Below are 27,719 nucleotides of genomic sequence, written 5' to 3'. Positions count from 1 at the left end.
ATCACAGCCTCCCGTCAACAACCACCCCACCCAGGGATCACAGCCTCCCGTCAACAACCACCCCACCCAGCTATCACAGACTCACATCAACAACCACCCCACCCAGGGATCAGTCTCCCATCAACAACCACGTCACCCCAGCAAAGGCTGCCAACCACCAAGCTCTATCCCAGCACCTCTGAAGGCCAGCCAATGAGGACGCCTCACTCGAGTACAGTCCACCAATCAACAACCTGCTCACTTCAGCGCTTCGCATGTCAGCCAATCAACAGCTGTCCCGTTGACCTAAGCAGCACCTGCAGGTAAGGGTCAACCAACCCTTGAGAACTTCCGCCTCAGATACTCAGCACATACCAACCTGGTGGTCCGCAAAGCTTCCTGAGCGGAGCTGGGTGGGGGCCGAGCGGGCAGCCAGCGTCCTGCGTGAAGGCGGATGTGGTCAGCGTCCCTTAGGGCCCCGCTGTGGACCAGGAGAGGAGAGCCGCGTGGACGGGGACACGGACTGGGGGCTGCACGACCCGGTGGTTGAGGGAAGGACAGGACGTGACGGCTGCGCTCAGGACGGGGCAGGAACCCAGGGCTAAGGAGGAGGAGTAAATGACTCCGGAAGTGCCTTAGAATAAAACCGCGCATGCTTGCTCTCCTGCTTGTGGCCAGTCAGCGCACAGGGGCAGGTGCAGCAAGACCCCCGCCCCGCCCCGCCCCCCAGCACCCGGGCCCCAGACCCCACGGCCTCCCCTCGAACGCCCATCCTGGAGGGAGCCGTGTGGGGGGCAAGAGTTGGGGGCTCCACCCGAGGCCCCGGGAAACTGCTCCAGGAGCCCAGCCGGAGCGGTTGCTTTCAGTCGTGAGCACTTTGCTATGAGCGTAGCACGGACTGCAATAGGAAGAGGCTGGAGCTGAAACAAGATTATTCCACAACACAAAGGAGAGTACAACTGACTTAAATTCCTAATATGGAAAAGCTGTAACAGAGGAAAGTCTACAAAAGTACATTCTGACTACTGAAACTTTAAGTCAGAAATGGGATTCTGATTTAGTCTAAGAATCACAGAGGTCACATGCAAAGCATAATGCACGTTTATCCCTCCAGCTCGGGCAGTTCAAGAAAATCTAATTTTTGCCTTCATTAACTAAGCTAGTTATCACCCACCTAAAGACAACAGAAAGAAGAGCCACGAATTTAATATTTTATAGCCAGATCATGTCTCATGTCATGTGACCAGTCTAGAATAGAACTTAGCAAGAACCCCATGTTATACTGAATAAAAGAAATTCTCAGAAAACCTAACATGATGAGCTGCTTTTTCAAGTCTTAGATGAAAGAAGATTTTTTTAAAAAACCCAAACAGACTAGAATAGCTATAAAAACTTTCTTGGCCCAGTAGCTGTCACTAACTCCTAAAATAATACCAATCCTATTCTGGGACTCTCTTTCTAAAAAGGATCCCCTTAACTGCGTCTTGCCGGTTTATGACTGGGTTACATAATCCTCCTAATAGCCAACACCCCAAAATGCTCACAGGTACTTCCAAAGGGGTCACGGGGACCAAGTCGAAGCACTCGGTCATAACTGCAAACAGAAAACATGAGTCAAGAATCTGGGATTCGACGCTTAGCTGAGCCATTTGTGCGTCCTCCTTGGCCTTCAGCTTATTCTGTAAAATGGAAACAGCAATATTTGCCTCGCCTCAGAAGACACTTAGGATGCTCGGAAGCAGCCTGATAATGTCGTGTTTAAGGGGTCGGGGTTTTGTGTCATATGGGCCGGGGTTAGGGTCCTCTGTGCACCTTAGCCCAGCTGCTCTTCTGTCACATGGGGTAAGAACAGCACCTCACCTGGGAGCTTGTGAAGACAGCTCCGAGCACCCTGCCCACACGGAGAGACTCAGAACGGGAACCACAGTCAGATGAAAGCGCTGTGTGCACTGTAGCACACGTGGTCAGTGTAGGGGGCGGGGCGGGGGGTTGGTCCAGTCCTAGTGGCCCCTCCCTCCCTCCCTTCCTCCCTCCCTCCCTTCCTTCCTTCCATCAGGCTCTCCTGAGCAGCAGATACGCTTCCAGGGCACCAGGGTTCCCTGGAGAGTGTGCAGACCCAGGGTCTGCTCTCTTGTGATCCAAGCCCCAGGCACAGAAGCACCTCTCCAGAGACCCCTCCCCTTCCCTCCCCATCTAAGTGCCACCGTCCAGGGTCTCCTCCCCAGAGGTCATTAGTGTACGACCTACGGCTGTCCTTTCCCAAGAGCACCTGCATCACCTGAGGTTACCTGTTCACTGTGTGGGACACCCTGTTACGTGCTGACAGTGGCTGCTGAGGCTTCAGCCGCCCGGTTTAATGGGAAGGTCAAGGAAAGGCAGACTGATGACTCAAAGTTAATGTATTCAATACATCTGCCTCATTCATCCTTCTACGGACTGACCAATCTAGCTGGCCTCAGAGAAGACCAGGGTCATATGGCTTTAAAAAAACTGCCAATCCCACTGTGTAATAGAAACCTTACATGGATGGAATACGATTTATTGAATTCAATTCAAAACAGGTGTAACATTTTACCTCTAGGATGTTAACTCGCAATTTCAGAAAAATACCTGTGTGTATACATGGATACAGACATATCAAAATATAGGGCTATGAGCAAATAACTGGTTTAGAGAGGAACCAGGTAAGAAAAGAGACTGACTACATGAAAAAAAAAAAAAGTTACACTTGCCGTGATTTTCAACATACAGTCTGAATTACTCCAATAATATAATCTACTTCAAGATGGGTCTTGAGGATTTTTCTTTGTACCGTCTCATGCCTTCGAGGCAGTCAACCAATTATTATGGAAACTCACTCAAACAGAGGTTTTCTGTAGATGCAGTTGGAAGAATAATAGCCCAGCCCCCCCCCACCAAAGAGGTCCACATCCTCCTACCTGGAACCTGTGAATATGTCAGGCTACATGGCGTAGGGGAATTAAGGTCAGCTCATCTTGAGGGAGTATCCCAGGGGGCCCAGAGTGACCACAGAGCCCCCATGAGCCGGAAAGGAGACAGAAGAGTCAAGGAGGGACCTGTCAGGATGAGGGCAGCCCCTAGCAGCTGGAAGAAGCAAGGAACAGGCTCTCCCCTGGAGCCTCCAGAAGGTACAAGGCCCTGTGCAACCTTGACTTAGCCCTGTGAGACCTGGGTGGGACTTGTGACCTCCAGAACTGGAAGAGAATACAGCAGCCGCAGAAAACCAACACAGTGAGCAATCGTACCAAGGTCAGTCCAAACAAGCAACACTTTCTATGTTTTCCCTCATTTCTCACCATGTTTTCCTCCCTTGGTTCTTATTTGCAAACACTTCAAAATAGTACATTTGCATTAAGGAGACCCACTCAAAGAAACAGTCTCAGAAGCAGCTTTAAAAGAACTTATAAATTCTTGATTAAAGTTTCAGGTCGTGTTGTAGATAAAAGACTTTACAGAGGCCAACGAATTTGACAGGAGTTGGCAGGATCCTGTGGCGTCCTGGGGGGGACAGAAAGGTCAGTTGGTGGCTTTGTACAAGCAGTATCACTGATTACAGCTGATACGCTTCAACTTTAAGTAGGACACAATGTGGAATCTCATAGCTGTTTCAACTCTCAGCAAGTTAATTAACCTGTGACAGGGGTCAAGGTCTTACCACTTCCCTGAGGCACAAAAATACACTACGTGTAAAAGAGAAAATAAACAACAGAGCAGGCTTGGCACTCTGTCACAGGAGGAGCCGCCAACTCCCCTCGTGCCTGTGGGGCTAAGTGTGAGCTCATCCGAGGTCTGCAGACACCCTCTGAAACAGAGAGGATCTATACACATACTGAATGAATGATGAAACTGGGGCTTCGAGATATCAAATAACTCGTCCAAATCCACAGGCTAGAAAGTGCCTGTGCTGGGATTCAAACCCATGAGAACTGTCTCATCCCAAAGCCTGAGCTTCCTTCCTCTTGCAGCTGGTAGAGTCCCGGCTAGCAGAATTTTGCAGCATGGCCAAAAAAAAAGAAATCCCAAGGGTAAGGCGGGTGCCAATAAACAAAAACTGAATTTCAATTTCATTTTGATAAATTTCATCAGTGTAAACACCTGGGGGAAAGAGCAGTAGTTCCTGATCTTCCAGGTCTGATCTGGGAAGAGCCTCGCTGGTGTTTTAACATTTTACTTGAGGAGAGGCCAAGGAAGGCCAGACCAAGTTGAAGGGTAAACTTTCCCGATTTCAAAACACAAGGTCAAAGAGCTCCATTCCTCACGCCCTTCCCTCTGGGGGTGCGCGGGGAGTCGGGGGACGGGGAAGCCCATCTGTCTTGCTGCCACCCTGAGCAGAGGGCCTCCTTCCTGCAGCCGCTCCTGCTGGGCATGGCTGAACGGTACAGGGCAGAGGCTTCTGAGTCTCTAAGACCCCAGCGACCTTTGCTCCGTGGGTTATTCTGGAGAAGGTCTTTTTATGATTTTTCTAATTCTGTTGGATCACAATCAAAGCCTGTGGCCTGTACAGTCTCGGTCTTTGAGTCTGGAAAGGTCTCCTCTGTGGGCACCGATGGGAGCTGTTCCTGGGAATGTTCCTCTCTGGTCGGAGGAGGCCAGGGATGGGAGATCCAGGCTCAGCACCTACCAGTGAGCGACCCTGGGGGGACGTTGCTTAACCTCTGACCTCTGTTTTTGTTTGCAGACATCAGGATGAAATGAGACCATCACAGGAAGTACCCGATACCTGGTCAGTGCTGGATAAATGTTAGACATCCCCGCCCTACCTGTGTCTGTGTGACGCCCAGTGGCAGGTCTCACTGGACCATAATTCTATTTCTGATTTTTTGAGGAAGCACCGTATCACCTGCACCAGTTTGCATCCCCACCAGCAGTGCACAAGGGTTCCAGTTTCTCCACACCCTCACCAACACTTGTCGTCCTGCTTTTTGGTAGCAGACATTCTACTGGGTGTGAGGTACCCAAACTTTGCTAACTGAACTTTCTTGAACAGGATTTGTTAGTGGATGGCAATTCTCAATAAAGACCAAATTTTATACTTTTATTATAAATCTAGGGTTTCTGCTGCAACCTCTCCCCATCTTTTTTTTTTTTTTTTTTTTTTTTTTTTTTTTTTTTTCTCATTTTATTGCTTTAAAAAAAAATCACAACTTGGGAATTCCCTGGTGGTCCAGTGGTTAGGACTCAGCGCTTTCACTGCCAGGGGACTGGGTTCATTCCCTGGTCGGGGAACTAAGATCCCGTAAGCCGCGTGGTACTGAAACTGCGCACCTCAGATTGGGACTTGAATCCACATGCCGGGACTCGAACCCAGCTTAAACCCAGATTGGGACTTGAACCTACACGCTGGGACTCGAACCCGGCCAAAACCCTGACTGGGACTCGGACCAGTCAGGGTTGCTTCTTTACTCCCAAATCTTCTCTCTGGATTCACTTTTCTTCTTGCAGAAATGTATCTTTTAATAATTTTTTAAAATAAATTTATTTATTTTTATTTTTGGCTCTGTTGGTTCTTTGTTGCTGCACATGGGCTTTCTCTAGTTGTGGTGAGCGGGGGCTACTCTTCGTTGCAGTGCACGGGCTTCTCATAGCGGTGTCTTCTCTTGTTGCAGAGCATGGGCTCTAGGTGCACGGGCTTCAGTAGTTGTGACACTCAGGCTCGGTAGTTGTGGTGCACGGGCTCGGTAGTTGTAGCGCACGGGCTTAGTTGCTCCGTGGCATGTGGGATCTTCCCAGACCAGGGCTTGAACCCATGTCTCCTGCATTGGCAGGCAGATTCTTAACCACTGTGCCACCAGGGAAGCCCATCCTCTTGTCTTTTTTATTTTAACTAGCCTTGTAGGTACAAAGTAGTATCTCATGGTGGTTTTGTCATTTACTGCTTTAAAAAAAAATTATACAAGTAACAACACATGTTCTTTGTAGAAAATTTGAGAATATATCAAAATACTGTGATAGTCTGTTTTATATGTCATTCAGAAACCGTGCACCCCAAATTGGGACTTGAACTCACGTGCCGGGACTCAAACCCAGCCAAAACCCAGACTGGGACTTGAACCCACATGGCTGGGACTAGAACCCGGCCAAAACCCCCAGTCTTCCAACTGAGATTGCACACCTGGTTTCAGGACTTAATGAAGCTCAGGTTTTTGATGTCTCATCACAGAAAGGATTCAGTGAGACAAAGTAATAGGTAAGAAGTGAGAAACACACTCCACAGACAGAGTGTGGGCCATCTCAGAAGGTGAGAAAAGGCTCCCCCCATCTTTTATAAAGTGAATTTCTACTATTAATTCATCCCTACTGCCAGGATCAGCACTTCCCTCCCACCCCAAATTAAATCACATTAGAAAAATACCTTAAAATGTAAGTCAGTTTTCAAGAGATAATCACCCAGCAACTCATTTTACTATGTGAAATGCCTGGACAAAACCAGTATTCCAAAGACTAGCCTATAAGTCAATACAACTCACTAGCACCTAGGAAATTTTACAGAAGAAATAGGACTGGGGACTCTGTTGTTTCAGCTAGAATCTGGGAAATACTATTTTTCACACATAATTTGCTGCTCAAGCCATGGAGTTCCCATTTTGCTAACTTTTGCTAACCTCTCTCAATTTCCTCCTGGGTGTCTTAGACATTCATCACACTGGGAAGAAGGTCATGAACATTAGGTAACAGCCAAGCACCATCATTTTGGAGAATCACGGTCAATTTAATAAGCCAATTTTGTTATATGGTATTAATTGAAAACAAATGAAAGTCCATAAAACTGCACTGGACTTGGAATCAACACTGCCTTACACCAACCTGGAAGACACCACAGTTAATGGAGTGATGGGGAAAATACCAGCAGTGGGAAAATGTCCCCAAAAGTCAGATTCACAGAGACAGAGCAGAAGAGTGGCTGCCAGGGGCTGGGGGGAGGGGGAATCAGGGAGAGGTTGGTAAGAGGGTACAGGAGAAGCTTTCAGCTATAAATGAATAAGCTCTGAGGATCTCACGTAAAACACGGTGACGACAGTTGATAACGCTGTATTGTATAATAGAAATTTGCTGAGAGAGTAGAAATTAAATGTTCTCACCAAAAAAAGATAGACATGCGAGGCGACAGATGTGCTAATTAACTAGATGGGGAGAATCCTTTCCCAATGTATACCTATATCAAATCACCACCATGTACTTTAAATATCTTACAATTTTGTCAATTATACCTTGATAAGGCTGAAATTTAAAAAAGAAAAAAAAGGAAAAATACCCATTTTTGAAAATGGACATTGATATCTTTGGTGACACCTGACCTTCCTCTAAAACATCAAGAGAGCATGAAGTATTTTCATGTAAACAAGGTAAACAAACAGCCCTCTGTCACTGTATTTAGGGGTTTATTAAGCCTTGCTATTTTTTTCCACAACCATGAAAGTAGTTGTAACTTCTATAACTTAAACAACTGGTTCATAAACATATCAAAGTATAAATGTCCTGAGCTTCCTTGAATCATGCTAATGAATTCAGCTACACTATTGGATACCTGACCTTAGTATTCAGGATTCTCTGCCTAATTACGAAACATACAAGGGTAAAAGGATCAGAGTGACTTACAAAACACACTCGCTGTGCTCTGGGTCTCCTAGCATTCAAATATGACCAAGCTGTCACAGTCATTTTAGTTCTTCAGATGTATGTGGTTTATGCTCACATTCCTACACGTTCTGGTTTAGATTTTCCTATTTAATGGGAAAGGTAATTACAGAAAGCCCCTCTGTTCCTCACTCTGGGGACAAGGACCCGTACCCATCATGCTCAGCAGGGCAGGGACCCAGTTCCTGAGAAGGGACCTGAGCTACTCTGGTTTAATTACTAAACAGACACCTCTACAAATTCTAGAAAGATAAATGCTAACATTTATCCCAAAGGTACACTTCTTTTAAGGAAATCTTCCCTATCATTCAAGAAAACAATGAGGAAATAAAGATTCCTAGCATCTGTACGCGATTTTTTAAAATAAATTTTATTCTTTAGAACTGTTTAGTTTCCCCTATTATTAACATCTTCCATTACTATGATGCATTTGTTACAATTAATAAACCAATATCGATACACTAACGAGAGTCCACATTTTACTCAGGCCTCCTTAGGTTTTTCCCTAATGTCTTTTTCTGTCCCAGGATCCCATCCGGGACACCACCTTGCCTTGACTCGTCACGTGTCCCGAGCCTCCTCTTTGCATGACAGTTTCGCAGACTTCCCTTGTTCTGATGACCCTGCGTTTTTGAGAAGGGCCAGGCAGATGTTCTGCAGGATGTCCCTCGGGTGGAATCTGTCTGATGTCTTTCTCCCACAAGGGCTGGGCTCTGGGCTTTGGGGAGGAGACCACAGAGGTGAAAGCCCACAGTCCCTGCGTTGTCTCGGGGCGCCTGCTGTCACTGTGACTGCCCCCTGGGCTGACCCCGTCACCTGGCTGAGTCCTGACTGTCCGGTTTTCCCCCTGAAAAGTCCTTCTTCTCCTCTTCCCCCCACCCCATGCTTTGGGGAAGGAGGCTCTGCGCACAGCCCACAGTTGCCGTGGGGGTGATGGTCCACCTCCTTGACAGAGAGGATCTGCAGAAAGTATCTGGGATTCTGCCAGGGAGATTTGCCTCTTCCTCCCCGTTTTTAGATTTATTCTATCATTTATTCATATTAGTATAAACATATTTATTTTATACTCTGAGCTACAACCAATACTTCTTATTTATTTTGTTGCTCAAATTGTGCTAACTTTGGCTACTGGGAGCTCTTTTCGTTGGCTCCTGTGTCCCTGTGACATACCCTGTCATTGCAAGTGTGTGTGTATGAATTTGTGAGTCTGTGTCTGTGTGAATTTGTGTGAGTTTGTATGTCTGTGAGTTTGTGTGTGTTTTTGTATGTGTGTATGTGTGAGTTTGTGTGTATGTTTTTGTATGTGTGTCTGTGTGTCTGTGTCTGTGTGTGCACATGTGCGTGCGCGTGTGCTCTGAGCACATCCTGACTTTCTGGCGCCACGAGCTACTCCAGCTCACCTTGTGTACCTGTCGCCCCGGTCTCGGGACCAATACGGCGGATTTTACCGGAACCAGCAGGACCTACATCCCACTTCTTGTGTGTGTTACACACAGAGCTCGCCTGCGCTGACTCCGGTCCAGCTCCCGGGTGTTGTTGAAAGGAAAGCAGCTCTTGTGAGTGATGGGATTTGATTTGTTTTCCACGCGCCTTCCCTCTCACCACACAATGCTTTTAAGTGACACCTTCCGCTGGGTCCCTACCCTGCTCCTCACAGCGTCTGCCCTGCGGCCATCCGTCCCCTCCACGTCCACCGTCACCTGCTTCTCCAGGTTCGGCGCCATCACCCCCTCGCTAACCTGCCCCGCACCGGCCAGGCTGCCCTGGTCCCACCTACGGTCTCTGCTGTATGTACTTCAGGTCCTCCAAACATAATCCTTTACCCTCGACTTAGCGGAGCCAGGACGCGGTAACACGTCAGGAGCACTTGCAGCGATGCCCGTGCGCACGTGCAGGAAACTCTGGTGGCACCCACTCCCCACCTGCCCCAGGGCAACCGATCCGTGCAAGAGACGCACCCGCCCCCCCGTCCTCGTCCTGTCGTCCTGTTGTCCTGTGTCTGACGCCGGCTGGAGGGAGCCTGGGGCTGCCTGGCAAGCCACGCCCACGTCCCCCGTGAACGCCCTCCCCGGTGAGGGCTGTTCCAGATCTTCCTTCTCCGCCCTTGAGCACCACCTCCCACTCCGCGTGGAGCTGGTGAATGACCTCGCCTCTTCCTTCACTGAGGAAGCAGAAGCCATCGGGGGTCCCAGGGCTGCAGGCGCCTCTGTCCCTCCAGTTCCCGGGTGACTGTCGGGGGCCACCTCCTCCATGTTGGTCCCCACCCACCCCCTCTTCCCGAAGGATCTGCTCCTCGGGTCATTGCCCCTTCTCTCCACCATGGCGTGAGTACTCCACTCTCTTCTGGGTCATCTTTCCTGCCCGCTGACGGCGGACACGGCCCATGAGCCCGTCGGGGGGAGCCACCCTTCCCTCGGCTGCCTGGGGTCAGCACCCGCTACCCCGTCTCAGCGACACCTCCACGTGGACGCCCCACTGCCCTCCAGACCCATCCAGACAGAGCTCGTCACCATCCACACCGAACCAAAACCAAAAGAAAACCAATCACGCGAACAGCAACCACAAAATCCCACCCCCCGTCTCCCCAGGTCCCCTCTGAGTATACGAACATGAGACGACCATTCACCCAGGTGCCCGTCGGGGCAAGAATCCTAGCACATCCCACAGAACGTGGCGTCCCCATCCATTTCATCAGCAAACCCCGGAGGCTCGCCTTCAAAATCCATCTCAGGTGGGACCAGCGCTGGCCCTGCCACCATCCAGCTCCAAGCCAGCAGCAGCAGGGCCCAGACAAGGCAGCCTTCTCTCTTCCCCGGTCCATCCCCACCCTCTGGTCTGACTCCCCAGCAGCAGCCTGTGGTACCTGCAAACGGACAGTGGGCTGGGCCTCCTCCGTTCAAGCCCCGCCATCCCTTCCCATCACACTAGAACACAACCCGAAGCCACTGCCGACGCCAGCTCTTCCCCCAAGCCCACACGCCCTGCTCCCTGGCACCTCCCTTGCCCTCCTCTCCCTCTCACGTCCACATCCCACCCCTGATGAAACCCAAGCCTCCGCCCAGCCCCACGGCCCCAGCTCATCTAGAAAAGCTGCTGCATCCCCCCTGCCGCCCCCGCCTGACAAGTTCCCTGCTCTGCTTTCTCTCTTCCTGGCACCTATGGGGGACTTCACGCATATTTTTGGCTGTTTTCTCGCTGAGTGGGACTCCTTGCAGACAAGGATTCTGTCAGAAGCGCCTGAGCCCGTGTACCCAGCAAGCACTTGAAGGCGTGCGTGGACGCTCTGCAGCTGTGCTACCTCCACCACCAGACCCCCCGGTGGACACAAGACACTGAGATGCTGCCCCCGATGCTGAAGCCCTGGTTTGCGGCTGGATTCAAATTTAAGGAACTTCATTTAGAACAGTCTCACCTTTGGATACCATCATTGTTATTCTACGTAATAAGGGCTCTTCACTCATGAGGGAAGCCATGGAAGAATTCCAATTGAAAATTTAAATTTTATGTCATGCAGCTACTTTGAATAAAACGGGGGAAGTACATGGAATATACATGAATATTCATGACATGCCGATCAATAAGGAAGGGTGAATCTTCCAACTTTTTCTGACAACTGGTGAGAGCAGCAGCAGAAAAGGAAAGATGAAAGTTTAGCAAAGCTCATTAAGCTACTGAGAAGGCACCGTCTCAGACTCTATGATATACCTGGCAAAAATCAGTTAAGTACCGTCAATAAAATTCCGGCATTTCAAAACCTTGCATTTATCAGCCCCCAAATTTAAAACTAGGTTGTTGAACGCTGAAACAACACGAAACACATATAAAACCCTTCCAGCAGAGTTACAAGAATACAAGACTCCCTTTTATACGAAAGCATTAACGTTTCTAAGGAGTGGTATACCATCTGTACCACTGCTGGCACAGTAAAAGACTCTGTTCAAAGAAAGTCCGGATTCTCAAGTGAGAATGATCGATCTTCATAGACCAAAATATGACGAAATACACTTGTAACGGAACCAGTACACATAATAACAAAGGACCGGTACCTAGAATATATAAAGAGTCCTGCAAGTCATGAAGAAACAGACCAACAACTCAACTGAAAGCAAGTGGACACCAAGTCATTGCCCAGAAGGACAGCACAGATGATGAATCGACACAGAAAAAGCTGCACCTCGTCCGTGATCTGCGATGACAGTGAGATGCCTTTTTATGCTAGATGGACAGAAATGGACCAGGTGATGGTGTTAGTGTCAGGGAGGCCGGGGGGCAGTGGGAGTCCTCGTATTCTGCCAAGACAGGAACACGGCAGCCCTGCCCGGGAAGACAACGTGGGGTCATCTGGTAAAGCTGGGCGCTGACACAGCACACGGGAAGCATCTCCACACAGAGAAACTCTGTGCTGGGTCAGGGGGCCTGCAAGCTGCATGCAGAGCAGCCCTGCTTAGGACGGTTAAAGAGGGGCCGTAAATGAGAATGAGAAAGGAGCAAGGCAGTGGATGGCCGAGTAAGTAAAGCAATGGGGGAGAAGACCAACTTCCCCAGGAGAATTCAAGGAAGTGACATGGATCCTCCCCTCTGGAGGAGGTGGAGCGTAACTCCCACCCTCAGGGCGGGCTGCACCTGCAGACGCCCTCCCAGAGACAAGCTAAGAGCGGACAGGGGACAGCTGACAGCCACGCCAACTCACCAAGTCAGATGCCCTGCAGTGAAGATGGCACTTTACCTCCGTGGTCCTCCCGCCAAAGACACACTATACCAGTCCAACGAGGAGAAAAAGAGCAGACAAATCGCACCCGAGGGGCACCCTACACGTCACCCTACACGTCCTCCTCAAAACTGCCACGGTCAGGTCATAAAAACAGGGCGAGCCTGAGGAATCCACAGCCTGAGGACACATGGCAACTACCTGTGACGTGCATGATGCGGGTCCTGACCGTCCACACCCGCGGGTCGTCCTCACTCTGAAAGACTCTTTATCTGATGTTAACACAGACATTCCTACTTTCTTTCCACTGTGATTAATGTTTCCATGGTCTATCTTTTTCCATCCTTTTATTGTCAACATATACACACACATATAAAACATCTATAAAGCATGCCAGGAGAGTAAAGGACACTGACTTGGCTGGTATTTCACGCTGACAGGGAGGGGTGCTGTGGGGATCAGTCAGGAATGGCCCCCGCCCCGGGGCTGGCGCTGGTCAAAGGAGTTCAGGGCCCTTTACCGGGGAACCCATTTGGGAATAAGAATTGTCCGGCATGTTAGTTATATTTTTGCAGGACAAGCCCTGAGTGACCAGGTGTTCTGAACACCGGCCCCCTCAAGTTTTCCATCCCTGAGACAGTCAAAGTGACAGCCTCCCCAGCCCCCCGCAAATATCATCCACACTGCAAGCAAAACACCTGTGGGGACAGAACTGGGTCTCCCGGGGTCAGCCTCCCAGGGACAGGCAACATCCGAGGCCCAGCCCTTGAGTCAGGAAGGACACAGTGTAATCATCTTCTGGTTATCAGAAGATCCGCTGGGACCCTATAGGGCCAGGCCCTCCGATCCTGATGGTCAGGACGCACAGACGGGAGGGACTCGGACCCTGAGGGCTGGAGGGGTCCAGTTCTGGAAGGGAAGGCATCGCGAAGGTCTTCAGGGTTTGCAGGGTATGACACAAGTGACAGAGTGGGACTGACCACGTGCGCGGCCTTCTATGAAAGTGGAACCAGTTCCCATCCCTTCTCTGCAGGTGACCCAGATACTGGCCCCACTGGGCAAGAAAGCCCTAAAAGAAGAGAAATGATCATCTCACTTTCACACAAATAATACAGACTCTGCCATGTGATTTCTCCACCAAGAACCTCCGCCCCCCGGATGGAACCTCCAAGCAAAGAACACAGAGCGTGTGGAGGGCAGGTATTGGCTCCCGGGCCTGCTGTGATCTGAGCACCAGGGTGCCCGGCGCTGCTGCCTGTTTCTCCGTCGTGTTTGTTGGATTTCTGTGCCTAAGAGCCGTCTCCCTCGAGGGTTGTCTCCCTGCAGGGATCAAAAACTACAACTGCCAACACACCCTGTAATTAGGCACGGAATGGGATTTTTTAAAGGCTCATGAATTATCTAAAGTGTGAATATATGAAAATCCTCAAGTGGAGGACCTCAGAAGGTCCCTTTAGGGAAGATGGGTGTGAACATACAGATGCTCAGGCCCCTTCGGCCCGCTCCAGGTTGGTCTGGAGCGGGGTCCGAGCATCCCAGGCGGCCCCTCAAGGACAGTGCACATTTCAAGGTGGCCCAGGGCACAGCGGGGGTGAACGTGCCCAAGGGGAGCCGGCAGGTCCAGGAGGCCGATCCCCCGCCTCCCTCTGACCTCACTAGGCCTCAGCCCCAAACGAGCCCCGTGGCGCCCCAGCTGGCAGGGGATGCAAAACCCAGGGTCCAGGTCAGTAGTTTCCAAACTGGTGATCAGGAGGACTTGGGAAGCGCCACAGAAAAAGCACAAGCATCTAGGCTTCCCCAGATTCGAGTCCCTGGAGCTGGGGCCCGGGGTGCGTGTTTTCAGAGGTCCCTCCACGACCCTCAGAAGGAAGCAGGTACGGGGGTATCTCTGATGAAGCACTGACACCTTGGTTCTCTCCTCCGCCAGCTCCTCGGAATCCCGGGGAGCTTTCAGCCCTGGAGACCCGGACCTGCCTGCCCAGCCCAGAGTGCAGCCGGCAGGCACGAGGCACCCGAGGCCTGTGTGCCTCTTCTGGAAAGAGGAGGGAAGTGACCCGTGGTGTGTCCCTCTCCACGCTGCCCTCCAGCCCCTAATCCAGCGTCCGTGTCCCACTGCGCCCGCCCCACGTGGCCAACGGGAGAACGAGGGCCAGCAGCCTCGGCCGCTGAAGCTCAGGGAGGCCCCGGAGCCCCGTCCTGGAGGTGGGACTCAGGTGGTGGACGGGCGCCATGAGGTTGCTGCGCCTGCAGAGGGGCCTAAGCTGTGGCACACCCTGACCTTTGCCCAGAATCTGTGGGGTTGGCTGCAGTCCTGTCCCTGAGGCCCGGATCACAGACCCAGCACTCACCCAGTCCCTCCGTGTCACTGTCCCAGAAACTAAGGCCCAGAGGGCAACACACACGATGGGACGCTCAGCCCCTCCACCGTGCACCTGACGCTTCCTCCAGGAACTTCTGTTCCGAGCACAAGTTGGGATCTACCCACTGGGAAAACGTGACCAACGTTCTGCAAAACTGTCTTCGTTATGAGCTTCCGGGTGATAAGATGTGGTCATTTGAAGACGGCCTGTAAGCATTCAGCTCCTCCCACAAGACAGGCCTCCACAGACCCAGGCTACAGACAGGGAAGATGCTCCTGCTGCTCCTGGGGTCGACGGCTTTCCCAGCTCTCGCCATCTGGGCACAGAACGTCCCTCTCAGCCTTTGTAAGTGCCACAAAATCCACCTCAAGAACTCAGGTTCAGAGCATAGGCTACAAACGCCCAACGCCTCCAACCAAAGCCAGTCTGACTGGGGGAGGGGGTCTCGTGTCCCCTCCATTTCCCACTCATTCCCTGGGAGCTGGGGGACCCAAGCAGAAAGCAGCGTTCTGCGGAAACACCCCATCTGTGGATGAAGCATTCTGCTTCCCCAGCGGGCTGGGGGCTGCCCTGGGCTATCCTTGACCGCGGCTTGCCCCTGTGTGCCCAGGGAGGTCTGCACACAGAAAGGTGGCAGAGCCAGGGGCGGGCCAGGGAGCCTCCACCCATCCCACCGATTCACGCGTCAATGTGACTGTGGGTCAAGGTCGACTCTGAGAGGCTCAGAAAGCAAATGTCATCTCACAGGGAGATGTGGGGTTGGCCCCCAGTCAGGGACCAGCAGGTGGACACGGTTACCCCTCTCGACAAGCACTGAGGGGTACTGGCCTCCATTCAGAACCTGTTTCTGTTACGATCCTGTTCATTAACACAGCACCAAAGTCGCTCTCCTTAAACTGTGATCTTTCATGGTCTGAGTTATTCATACTGTTTTATAACCATCTTGGAGCCATACAGTTTCCAAAGAACACACTTGTGTTATAACAAAGGCCAACGGGAAAGTCGATCCTGATCAGCAGAGATCTGAAGCTCAAGGTGCTCTTCTGCGCTCTGCACTGAGACACACCAGTGACAGGGGAAGGTGGGGTCCCTGGGGCCACCACTAACCCTCCACAGTGTTGTTCCTGGACCACCAGGCTGCTCACTGCACTTCAGGCTGCTCACTGCACTTTTCCACACACCCCCTTCAGATCAGCATGCACTGCAGGGGGGTCCGTAGAGGGATTCTCGTCCTGCCGTGGCAGTTTAGTGCTTTTCAGCTTTATTGAGGTACACTTAACTGTGCAAGGAGTTGCACGTATTAAATGCGTACAATTGGGTGAGTTTGGACATACGCAAACACACTTGGTACCATCACCACAAACAAGGGAATAAACACACCCATCACCTCCAAAAGATGTACCCGTTCAAGGTCTTGTTTGCTTTTCAAAAGCCTACACCCCGCTACCCGGCAATACACACAAACACACAGCAGGAATATGTTTTGCTTTTCTGGAGGAAGGAGGCCAAGAAAAACACTTCACCTCTCCTACTTTTGGAACCTCAAGAGCAGCAGTGCTTTATTTAAAGCTCCGTGTGGCCGGTGTGGCCTGTTTCTTAGAATCTCTCTCTCACATCTGCATCGTCTACACGCCTGGTCCAGGGACTCTGAGAGCAAACAGCGCGTGTGCAGTCAGCACCCTGCAGCCCCGGTGCAGCCGCGAGTCACGGGTCACCGTCTGCCGGGCCGTCTTGGCAAGTAAAGCAACCTCTCCTGGCTCCTTTCCATCTTTTATAAAACGGGGGTGGGGGAGACATAGCCACATCACCTGATCTTTGAAAGAATTTATATGAAAATGCCTTTGTAAACTGTAAGGTACAATTCAGAGAATAGTGGAGAAATGACTGCAAAGTTATTAATTCAGTTCTACAATCTGTCCTAAGGAAAAGAACTGGGAGGGGTGGAGTGGGAAAGGATTTGCTTTTTGTGTTTTTAATATGTGTCCAGCCTTCGAGGAAGCCACACTGCTGGGGCGTGGCGGCTGTGACAGAAAAGAGAAATGCTTGGCTAAACTTTGACCGTCACCTCAACCATCAGAAAAAGATGATTTCACTGCTACGTAAAGAAACGGTAAATCTCGACTTTAGGCAGCTTCACTCTAGATACAGGTGCCATGGGAAGAGCAGGGGACCCCACACACAGGAAGTGTAGGAGGTCCTTCAGCCTCCACAGATGACTTCCCTCTCAGAGGTCAGTTGGTCAGCGGGGAGTCACAAATACAGGGCAACATCTGGGAAGAGCACAGGTGCAGGTCCGAGGCCTGCTGAGCTGGCCCTGGGGTCTTCAGGAGGTACCGAGGCCTTTGGAAGGTTCAGGTCCTGTCTCCTATGCCCCAACCCCTCCCAAAGCCTTCCTCCCTCCTCCCTTCTTTAGGTTTCCAAAAGGGACTCGCTTCCAAACCCTCCTTGGTTGCTCGAGATTTTGCTAGGGAAAATAAATAAATAAAATTCACGGTCAAGTAAGAATGAAAGGCTTTGGGTCAGGAAGATGTGGGTTCACAGCCCACTCTGCCCTACGAGCACAGGGTTTTGGCCAAGTTGTTTCATCTCTCAGAGCGTCGAGGGGTCCCAGGTTCAAGGTAAGCACTCAGTTAACAGGTCGCTGCCGTGTCACTGCCGCGAAAGGTCAGAGCTGGGGAGCAGAAGCAACACCGGCTTGGAAGCAGCAGCTCGTGGCCAGAACAGAACACTGCTTGTGGGTTCCACTCTGTGACCCTGGGCAACCCTCTTCACTCCCCTGAGGCTCAGTGTCTCTGCCTATGAAATGGGGGTCAAAAGATCTGCATTCCAGCCACAGATAATATCCTGCAGGAGACACAGGATGGGGGGGGCAAGCACCTGGCAAGTGCCCCGTACATTACAGCTGCTCCCAGTGACTCACCAGCTCGTTAACTGTGGTAGAATCAACACAGCAATATTTTTTTTTAGCAACGCTCAATACCTATTGGTCAACTATTTAACCAATTATTACAGATCTAACCACTATATCGACTGGAACATCAAAGGCTACGGCCATCCCTAGACATTCAGTAGCCCCTAGAAAGACGCAACTAGTCCAGCTGCAGAGGTCCTACCCCAGGTGCCTCAGGGCTCCCAGTGAAGGGGGCATGGTGGAAAGGGGACAGGATGGTCCCTTCTATTTTGGCAGAAACTCAACAAGTTACTTTCAGGTATCTAGCCTCCCAGCAACAGCTGTGACCCTAAAAACTCAATGACAGAGAAACGGGTCTTGCATGTGAAAAGGCTTTCTAAAGAATCTCTGTGGGTGCAAAGTGAGTGACCAGCAATCTCCAAAATACCAAAAAGCTGGGATATGGTAAAAGACAGGAGTAAATTTAAGTCAACTTTACTTAGTATATGAACCTTGGGAAACTGTTGTTATAAAAATTGAGGCTGATATGAAGACAAGTAATAAAAATTTCCTTTACTAAAAGAAATATGATGGGATAGCATTTTTACAAACATGAAAGAGACGGACATGCTTAACTTATTTTCTCCTGCTGGATGCACAATTCAACAAACCACTGCTGCTTCTATAGTAGAATGGAAAATGATGTGTACAGATTTAAAATTGTTATCAGCTTAAAATAGACTATTATAAGATGTTTTATGTAAGCCTCATGGTAACCACAAAGTAGAAACCTATAACAGAGACACAAAAGAGAAAGAGAAAGATATTTAAGCATACCACTCCAAAAAAATCAGCAAATCACAAAGAAAAGAGACAAAGAGGTGAAAAAAGAAACAAAAGAATTAAAAAACAGTAAGAAAACAATTTTAAAAAGGGAAGTACATACCTATCAATAATTACTTTAAATGTAAATAGACTAAATTCTTCAATCAAAATACACAGAGTGGCTGAATGAATAAAAAACAAGACCCATCTATTTGCTGCCTACAAGAGTCACTTCAACTTTAAGGACACATACAGACTGAAAGTGAAGGGATGGAAAGACAGTCCATGCAAATGGAAACCAAAAGAAACCCAGGGTAGCTTATTCTTATATCAGACAAAATAGACTTTAAGCCAAAGACTGTACTAAGAGACAAAGGAAGGAATCACATAATGATAAAGGAGTTGACCCAACAAGAGGAAATATTTGTAAATATTATGTACCTAGTATAGGAGCACCTAAATATATAAAGCAAATATCAACAGACCTAAAGGGAGAAATAGATAGCAATACAATAATAGTAGGGCACTTCAATATACCACTTTCAACAGTGGATATATCATCCAGACAGAAAATCAATGAGGAAATTTGTACTTAAACTACACACTAGACCAGATGGACTTAACAGACATTGACAAAACAGTCCATCCAACAGCAGCGGAATACATATTTTTTTCTAAGGCACACATGGAACATTCTCCAGGATATCACACGTTAGGCCACAAACCAGTATTAATAAATTTAAAACTGAAATCACATCAAGCATCTTTTCCCATCACAATGGTGTAAAACTAGAAATCAGTTACAAGAAGAAAACTGGAAAATTCACAAATATGTGGAAATTAAATAGCATGTTACTGAACAACCAATGGGTCAAAGAAGAAATCAAAAAACATCTTGAGACATTAAGAGGTACAAACAACTATGTATAAGCAACAAGGATATATTGTACAACACAGGAAAACACAGCCATTATTTTGTAATAAATTTAAGTGGAGTATAATGTATAAAAATATTGAATCACTATGTTGTATACCTGAAATTAATATTGTAAATCAACTATACTTCAATAGAAAAAAAAAACCTCGAGAAAAATGAAAATGGAAATACAATAGACCAAACCTCATGGGATGCATTAAAAGCAGTTCTAAGAGAGAAGTTCAGAGTGATAAAAACCCACATTAAGAAAAAACAAAGATCCCAAATAAACAACCAACTTTACACCTCAAGGAACTAGAAAAAACAAATGAAGCCCAAAGTTAGTAGAAGGAAGTACAGAAATCAGAGCAGAAATAAATGAAATAGAGTCCAAAAAGATCATAGAAAAGATCGGTAAAACTATGAGCTGTTTTTTTTCAAAAGACAAAGAAAATAGACAAACCTTTAGCTAGACTCACCTAGGAAAAAAGAGAGGACTCGAACAAAATCAGAAAAAAAAAAAAAGAGGAGACATTACATCTGATATCACAGACATAAAAAGGATCGTGAGAGATTACTATGAACAATTATATGCCAACAAATCTGGACATCCCAGAAGTGGATAAATTCCTAGAAACATCAAACCTATCAATTGAATAACGAAGAAATAAAAAATCTGAACATACCAGTTATTAGGAGGTTGACTCAATAATCAAAAACTTCCCAACAAACGAAAGTCCAGGACCAGATGGCTTCACTGGTGAATTCTGTCAAACAATTGAAGAATTAATACCAATCCTTCTCAAACTATTCCCAACAAATGGGGAGAGAACACTTCCAAACTCATTTTAAGAGGCCAGCGTCGGCTTCCCTGGTGGCACAGTGGTTAAGAATCCGCCTGCCAGTGCAGGGGACATGGGTTCAAGCCCTGGTCCGGGAAGATCCCACATGCTGCAGAGCAACCACGCCCGTGTGCCACAACTACTGAGCTTGTGTTCTAGAGCCTGCAAGCCACAACTACTGAGCCCACGTGCCACAATTACTGAAGCCGCATGCCTAGAGCCCGTGCTCCACCACAAAGAGAAGCCACCAAAATGAGAACCCCATGCACTGCAACGAAGAGTAGCCCTCACTCTCCACAACTAGAGAAACCCCACGCACAGCAACGAAGACCCAGCACAGCCATAAATAAATAAATAATTTTTTAAAAAAAAGAGGTCAGCATCACCCTGATACCAAAACCAAGAACACTACAAGAAAAGAAAACTACAGCCCAATACCCTTGATGAACATAGATGCAAAAAGTTCTGCACAAAATACTAGGAATCTGAATTCAACAGCACATTAAAAGATCATATACCATGATCAAGTGGGATTTACCCCAGGGACGCAAGGATAGTTCAATACCTGCAGATCAATCTACATCATACAGCACATTAACACAATGAAGGACAAAAATCATATGATTATCTCAATAGATGCATAAAAAGCATTTGACAAAATATTCATTTATGATAAAAACTCAACAAAGTGGGTACAGAGGGAACATACCTCACCATAATAAAGGTCATATATGACAAGCCCACAGCGAACAACATATTCAACAGTGAAAAGCTGAAAGCATTTCTTCTAAGAGCAGGAACAAGACAAGGATCCCCACTCTTGTCACTTACTGAACACAGTATTGGAAGTTCTAGCCACAGCAATCAGACAAGAAAAAGAAATAACAGGGACCCAAATCAAAAAGGAAGAAGTAAAACAGTCTATATTTGCAGATGACATGATATTATGCATCATAATATCAAAAACCCTAAAGGAAACCCTAAAGACTCCACCAAAAAACTGTGAGAACAAATGAATTAAGTAAAGTTGAAAGATACAAAAATCAGTTGTGTCTATACACTAGCAATGAACTATCAGAAAGAGAAACTAAGAAAACAATCCCATTTACAACTGTATCAAAAAGAATAAAATACTTAGAAATAAATTTAACCAAGAGGGTGAAAGACTTGTATACTGAAAACGATAAGACACTGATAAAAAGAAGCTGAAGAAAACACAAATAAATGGAAAGATTTTCCATGCTCGTAGATTGGAAGAATTAACATTGTTAAGATGTCCATTCTATCCAAAGAAATCTACAGACTCAATGCAATCCCTGTCAAAATTCCAATGGCATTTGTCTCATAAATAGAAAAAACTATCTCAAAATTTGTATGGAACCACAAAAGACCCTGAATAGTCAAAGTAATCTTGAGAAAGAAGAACAAAGCTGGAGACATCACGCTCCCTGATTTCAAACTGCAGTTGACCCTTGAACAATGCAGGGGTTAGGGGCAATCAAAAATCCACTTAAAGCTTATAGTTGGCCCTCTGGATCCACAGTTCGCTGTAACTGCAGTTCCACATCCATGGATTCAACCAACCATGGAAAGTGCAGCACTGTCATATTTACTATTGAAAAAAATCCAAGTAAAAGTGGACCCCCACCGTTCAAATCCAAGTTGTTCAAGGGTCAACTGTATAGTCAAAACTATAGTAATCAAAACAGTATGGTATCAACATAAAAACAGACCTTGAGATCAATAGAATAGAATAGAGAACACAGAAATAAGGTCACTTAATTGGCCTTATATGGGCACTTAGTTTACCACACAGGTGCCAAGAATATACAATGGGGAAGGTCAGTCTGTTCAATAAATGGTGTTGGAAAAACTGGACAGCCACATGCAAAAGAATGAAACTGGACCACTATCTTACACCATACACAAAAATCAACTCAAAATGGATTAAAGACTTGAACATAAGACCTGAAAGCATAAAACTCCTAAAAAGAAAACATAGGGGGTAAGCTCCTTGACATCTCTCTTGTGACGATTTTTTGGATTTGACACCAAAAGCAAAGGCAACAAAACCAAAAATAAGTAACAAGCGTCTGCACAGCAAAGGAAACCATCAACAGAGTGAAAAGGCAACCAATGAATTGGGAGAAAATATTTGTAAATCATATACTTGATAAGAGATTAATATCCAAAATATATAAAGAACTCATACAAATCAATAGCAAAAAGACAATCAGATTAAAAAATATGCAGAGGACATTTTTGCAGAGATGTGCAGATGGCCAACAGGCATATGAAAAGGTGCTCAACATCACTAATCATCAGGGAAATGCAAATCAAAACCACAATCATATATCACCTCACACCTGTCAGAGTGGCTATCACCAAAGGGACAGGAGATAACAAGTGTCTGATGAGGGTGTGGAGAAAAGGGAGCCCTCATGCACTGTTGGTGGGAATGTAAATTGGTGCAGCCACTATGGAGAACAGTATGGAGGTTCCTCAAAACAATTAAAAACAGAACTATCATGTGATCCAATAATCCTACTTCTGGGTATCTGTAAAAAGGAAATGAAAACAGGATCTGGAAAAGATATCTGTACCCCCATGTTCACTACAGAATTAGCCATGAAAGCCAAGATATGGAAACAACCTAAGTGCCCATCAATGGATGAATGGATAAAGAAGATGTGATACATAGATATGTATATGCGTGTAAACACACATACATACGCACAGGAATACTGTTCAACCACAAAAAGGAAGGAAATTCTGCCATTTGTGACAACATGGACAGACCTTGAGGACATTAGGCTAAGTGAAATAAGCCAGACAGAGAAAGACAGACAATGCATGGCAGGATTTACATCTGGAATTTTTTTTACAAAGTCCAAGTCATAGAAACAGGGAGTAAAAAAGTGGCTGCTACGGGCTGGGGGGATGGAGGAAACAGGGAGAGGCTGGTAAAAAGATTTCAGCTCTAAGATGAATAAGGTCTGAGGATCTAATGTAAAACATGGTGACTAAAGTTGATAATACTATTATATAATTCAAATTTGCTAAGAGAGGAGAACCTAACTGTTCTCATTTTTACAAAAGGATAAATATGTGAAGTGATGGGTGTGTTAATTAACTAGATGGGGAGATCCTTTCACAATGCATACGTGTATCAAATCAGCACAATGTAGGCTTTAAATATCTTACAATTTTATTTGTCAGTTATCCCTCAATAAAGCTCAAAAAAAAATGATGCCTATGCTCACATTTACATCATTTTGGGTATTCACATCAGCAACTGACAGTGTGAAATCCAGGTCTCGATTACTTTTCTCTACCCATAAGCCTTGTCCCCTACGCACCGTCTTCCCCCCATAACACTCACGTCCTTCCACTCACCAGGCTTCTCTCCTGAAAAAGTCTCCAAGTAGATTTTCAAAAGATAAACAACCTTCCGTACAGCATATGACACTGTTCACATCCTCCATCCCCAGGAAACACCCGGCAGCTTCCCACAACAGTGAATCACAGTCAGTGTTCAGTTATCCAGGGAAGAATTAAACGCAGACTATACATTGCCAAGTTCATTCCAGTGGAAAAGGAAGGGGCTTGCGGCCACGCTCCCCCCATGAGCTCCACTGCCCCTGCATCAGGCAAAGTCAAGCCAGGAGTTCTGAAGTCCGTAATTTCAGAGAGAGAGAGAGAGATAGAGAGAGAGAGAGAGAGAGAGAGAGAGAGAGAGAGAGTGAGTGTGTGTGTCTGTGTGTGTCTGTGTGTGTGTCTGTGTGTGTGTCTGTGTGTAGTGGGACGGCGGGAAGGGAGGAGTGAGCTGGGAGACAAGAATACAGGGCAGGGAAATGCAGCCCCTGGACACAGGGGGCTCAGGGACCCCCTCAGGTCACCTTGAGATGCAGCTCAGACATCCCTCCCCAAGACCGCTCCCCTCGGCCCAGCCCCAGGGGTAGGCGGGCTGAGACGGCACCAGCTTGGGGTGTCCGGCAGCGGGGAAACGCTTCCGAGGCTGACCCCTCACGTAGCACTTTACCAGGTCGGCACTGCTTTCCTCTCTTTCCAGGACAGAGCAAGTGACAGGCTGGCCAAGCCGTCACTTTTCCTGCGGGCACATCAAAGACCCCTGACCCAGCAGCACGTGCGGGTTCCCACTCGTTACTGCTTAAACGACGTGGAGACCCATTACCCGCTAAGCCACCCAGCCTGCCCTGTGCCACGGGACCCACGACGCCTCAGCCCCACTCCCCCCTTCTTTAAAAGTCACTCAGTTTACCCTGCCTCGGGCACCTGAAACTTGCTGTAAGAGCCTGACTGCAGGTGTCACCAGAGCCCCAGAGCTGTCAGGGTCGCGCCCCATCCCACAAGGCCACGAGAAAGAGAGTCCGGAACTGTATTTTATCTATTTTTGTAGCTGCTAAAACAGTCACTGCAGGAAAAACAGCCCAGAATCCAGCTGTGCTCACAGTCAATATTTATTACACGAATGGACAGCCCTAGTGGTTTTCCCACTGGACAGTTTTCAAAACCATGAAAGTAATTTTTAATAAGTAAATCAGGGCTTTGGTGTGGCTCTCATAAACTTCTAGGAGTAATTATTTAAAATTACGTGCATATAAATATTTTTGTAAGTATATCCGCATGATAATCTATGTATGACTGTCCATCTAGTGGTACCCAGGCATCAACTCTTCTTTGTGTGATGGTAACAGACTTCTCCTGGGCACCTGTGCAGAATATACTGCCCCAATTAAGCGTGTGACTTCCCCGACCCACCACTTTCTGGAAGAGGACCCTGACAGTCACTGAGAGTCTATTAATGTCACCCATGACCAAGACCTTCTAAAGAAGTCCTGTCAGACTCCATGACTGATGAATCACTAAAGAATTCTGATGACCAGATTCCAGGATTTGCGCTAATTCCTAGCTTATATTCCCATGAAATCTGACAAACTGATTAATATGTGACTGCATTTATAAACGACCAAGTTTTAAAAGGTTCCACTTCAATGACTATTGAAAAAATTGAATGGTCATAGCCAAGACTTTTTTATGTAATGGAAACCTCCCAGGATTAGACATGAAACACCCAAAGGCGTTCCACCCATATAAGGTCTGGAAGAGAAACCTTGGAGGGTCCGACCAGCGCCTGGGGGGATGTAAAGCCAGTGAAAACCAGCAATGTCCTGGGGGAAGGGGGACCTCAGGGTCACTTACAGGGACACAGTAAGGGGGAGGGCTTGGATCAGCTGCTGACATGAGCTCTAGTCTCTCAATTCCAATCTAGGACCCAGACCTGGAAATCATAATGGACGCCTCCCCACTTTAAACAGGTGGGAGACTGTCGTTTGCTCCAAAGAAATCATAAAGGAGAATGCATCATCTTACCCTATGAAACACTACATATTGATTCCATGCCCTTCTGCTCACCACACATCAAAGGGAAATGTAACTGAAATCAAGGTGGTTCCAAAAAAAAAAAAAAAAGTGGTTGAGGAGAAAAACCTGACTTACAAAACCTTTAGTAGTAGTTTTAGACCAAATGAAGGAAAATTCTAACTTATATTAAACTAATAAATCTATAGCAATCAAACCAAGAGATTTTATAGTCCAAGTTATACGTTCAAGAATAGTTTAAAGGCAAACTTATGGTTACCAAAGGGGAAAAGTGGGTATGTGTGTGTGTGTGTGTGTATATATTCAGTCATGTATATATGACTGAATCACTTTGCTGTACACCTGAGACTAACACAACATTGTACATCAATTACACTCCAATGTAAAATAAAATTTTTTAAAAAGAAATAGAATAGTTCAAAGCAATTTGTGAATAATAGAAGCAAAATAAGGTTTTGAAGGAAAGCTCATCAAGTGGGTGACAACCCTACACTTTGGGGCAACACGCTGAAGGTGAAATTGGACCTTCTCATAAAGCACTTCTACTGCCCAGCCAGAGCTGGGACCCCAGATGAACTGAACCATTAGACAGCGTCTCTTATGACCTACATCAAATGTCCCAAACCATTTGTCAGGGCTAAGAAATGTCTGTTACAACACATGCTTTTGTCCAGTGTCTGTTATGACCTCAATCCACATGCTGTATCACAGGCACGATTTTAACGCACAAGCAGATTCCTCATACAAACACTTCCTCAGAATCCTTATCTGTTTGCATGTTTGTTTGTTTGTTTTTTGGCTGTATATGATTTTTTTTTTACATCTTTATTGGAGTATAATTGCTTTACAATGGTTGTTTGCATGTTTTGATGGAGACTTATCTTCCCAGCATCCAAATTGGAATGAAGCCTTCACTAGATGGAGCTCACCCTGAAGACAGCTCCTATATATCCTGGATCACCACCCCCTCCCCGCCCCCCAGCCCAGGCGCCACACAGGAGGCTCGGCTCCTCCACACCCAAGACTACCCATCCGGCCCAGGAGCAGCGGCAGTAGGGTGGCTCACAGGTTGGATGTGCCCACTGCCCTGCTTCTTGGCTACCTGATGCCACCATGTGCCAAAGCAGGAACGGTGAGTCTAATTTTTGAACCAGATCCGTTGGAAACTTACATTTTACGAGGCTCAACAAATCAGAGCTATATTTATTGCCATTCTACTAATGCAGAGCGAGCATCTGAGGCAAAAGCGGCAAGTCCTCCCGTCTGCTTTAGGCAGGAAGCCGCACTCACCTTCGGCACTCAGTTATGACAGAGGACACACACACGGAGCTCCTCAGCAAGTGAATTCTTCAACTGACAGCACCCCCGAAGTCTCCGAGCTGCAGGGATTCTCCAAATTCTCAAATCCAACTCAAACCTCAGCGGAGGATTATGATCCAGGAAATCACTTGTAGAAAAGGAACATAGGAAATCTGAAAAGAAACAGAAAGAACCGTCTATTAGGACCGCTTGCTTCTTTGATTTTAAGTCACTGCTTGAGAAATAACTGATTATTTATTTGCCTGAAACCATTATTTTTAATAGACTCCAGAAAAATGGTGCTTTATATTTACTGACCTCAACCCAAACAGAAACGCCCTCACCCTGCTCCACCTTCCAGGCCCCGGGCCGGCTCGGAGGCAGAGGCCGGGAGGGTTGGGGACCCCTGGCCATAGCCGAGGGACCTAAGCTCCCAGGTGTCTCCCAACCCCCACGCCCCAATGCCCCTGCCCATGGCCTCAAAGACTGCCGAAAAGAAAAGAGCAGTTGCCAAGTGGAAATTCAAAAAGCCTGTCTGGGAGCCTAATTAGGGAGAAGAATTACAGAGCGTGGCTATCATTTAGAGACTCCATCTCCTGCACTGGCCGTTCACTGAGAGAGGTGCACCCCCTCCCCCCAACCCACAGCTTTGTGCTTATTGGGGTGAAGATACACAAACTACTCTGTATAAAATAGATACCTAACAAGGACCTACTGTACAGAACAGAGAACTCTGCTCAATACTCTGTTATGAACTCTATGGGAAAAGAATCTGAAAAAGAAGAGATATATGTATGTATAACTGATTCACTTTGCTGTACACCTGAAACTAACACAACAT

At 47.4% G+C, this 27,719-nt stretch overlaps 1 protein-coding gene across 3 annotated transcripts in view; it reads right to left on the bottom strand.

Moving 5' to 3' along the window:
- The window catches only part of NCK2 (NCK adaptor protein 2), a 139,879-nt gene that overhangs the window by 48,204 nt on the left and 63,956 nt on the right, over window positions 1-27,719 (bottom strand). For all 3 annotated transcript variants that reach the window (XM_082641963.1, XM_082641965.1, XM_082641964.1), the window contains exon 2: window positions 26,870-27,051. The gene's annotated coding sequence lies outside the window, so the exon portion shown is untranslated. The remainder of the gene's footprint in view (window positions 1-26,869; window positions 27,052-27,719) is intronic.

Source organism: Mesoplodon mirus, assembly GCF_964341445.2.
Source record: "Mesoplodon mirus genome assembly, chromosome: 14".
Lineage (NCBI taxonomy): Eukaryota > Metazoa > Chordata > Mammalia > Artiodactyla > Ziphiidae > Mesoplodon > Mesoplodon mirus.
The sequence above is the reverse complement of the archived record's forward strand: the minus strand, read 5'-3'. Positions and strand labels throughout refer to the sequence as shown.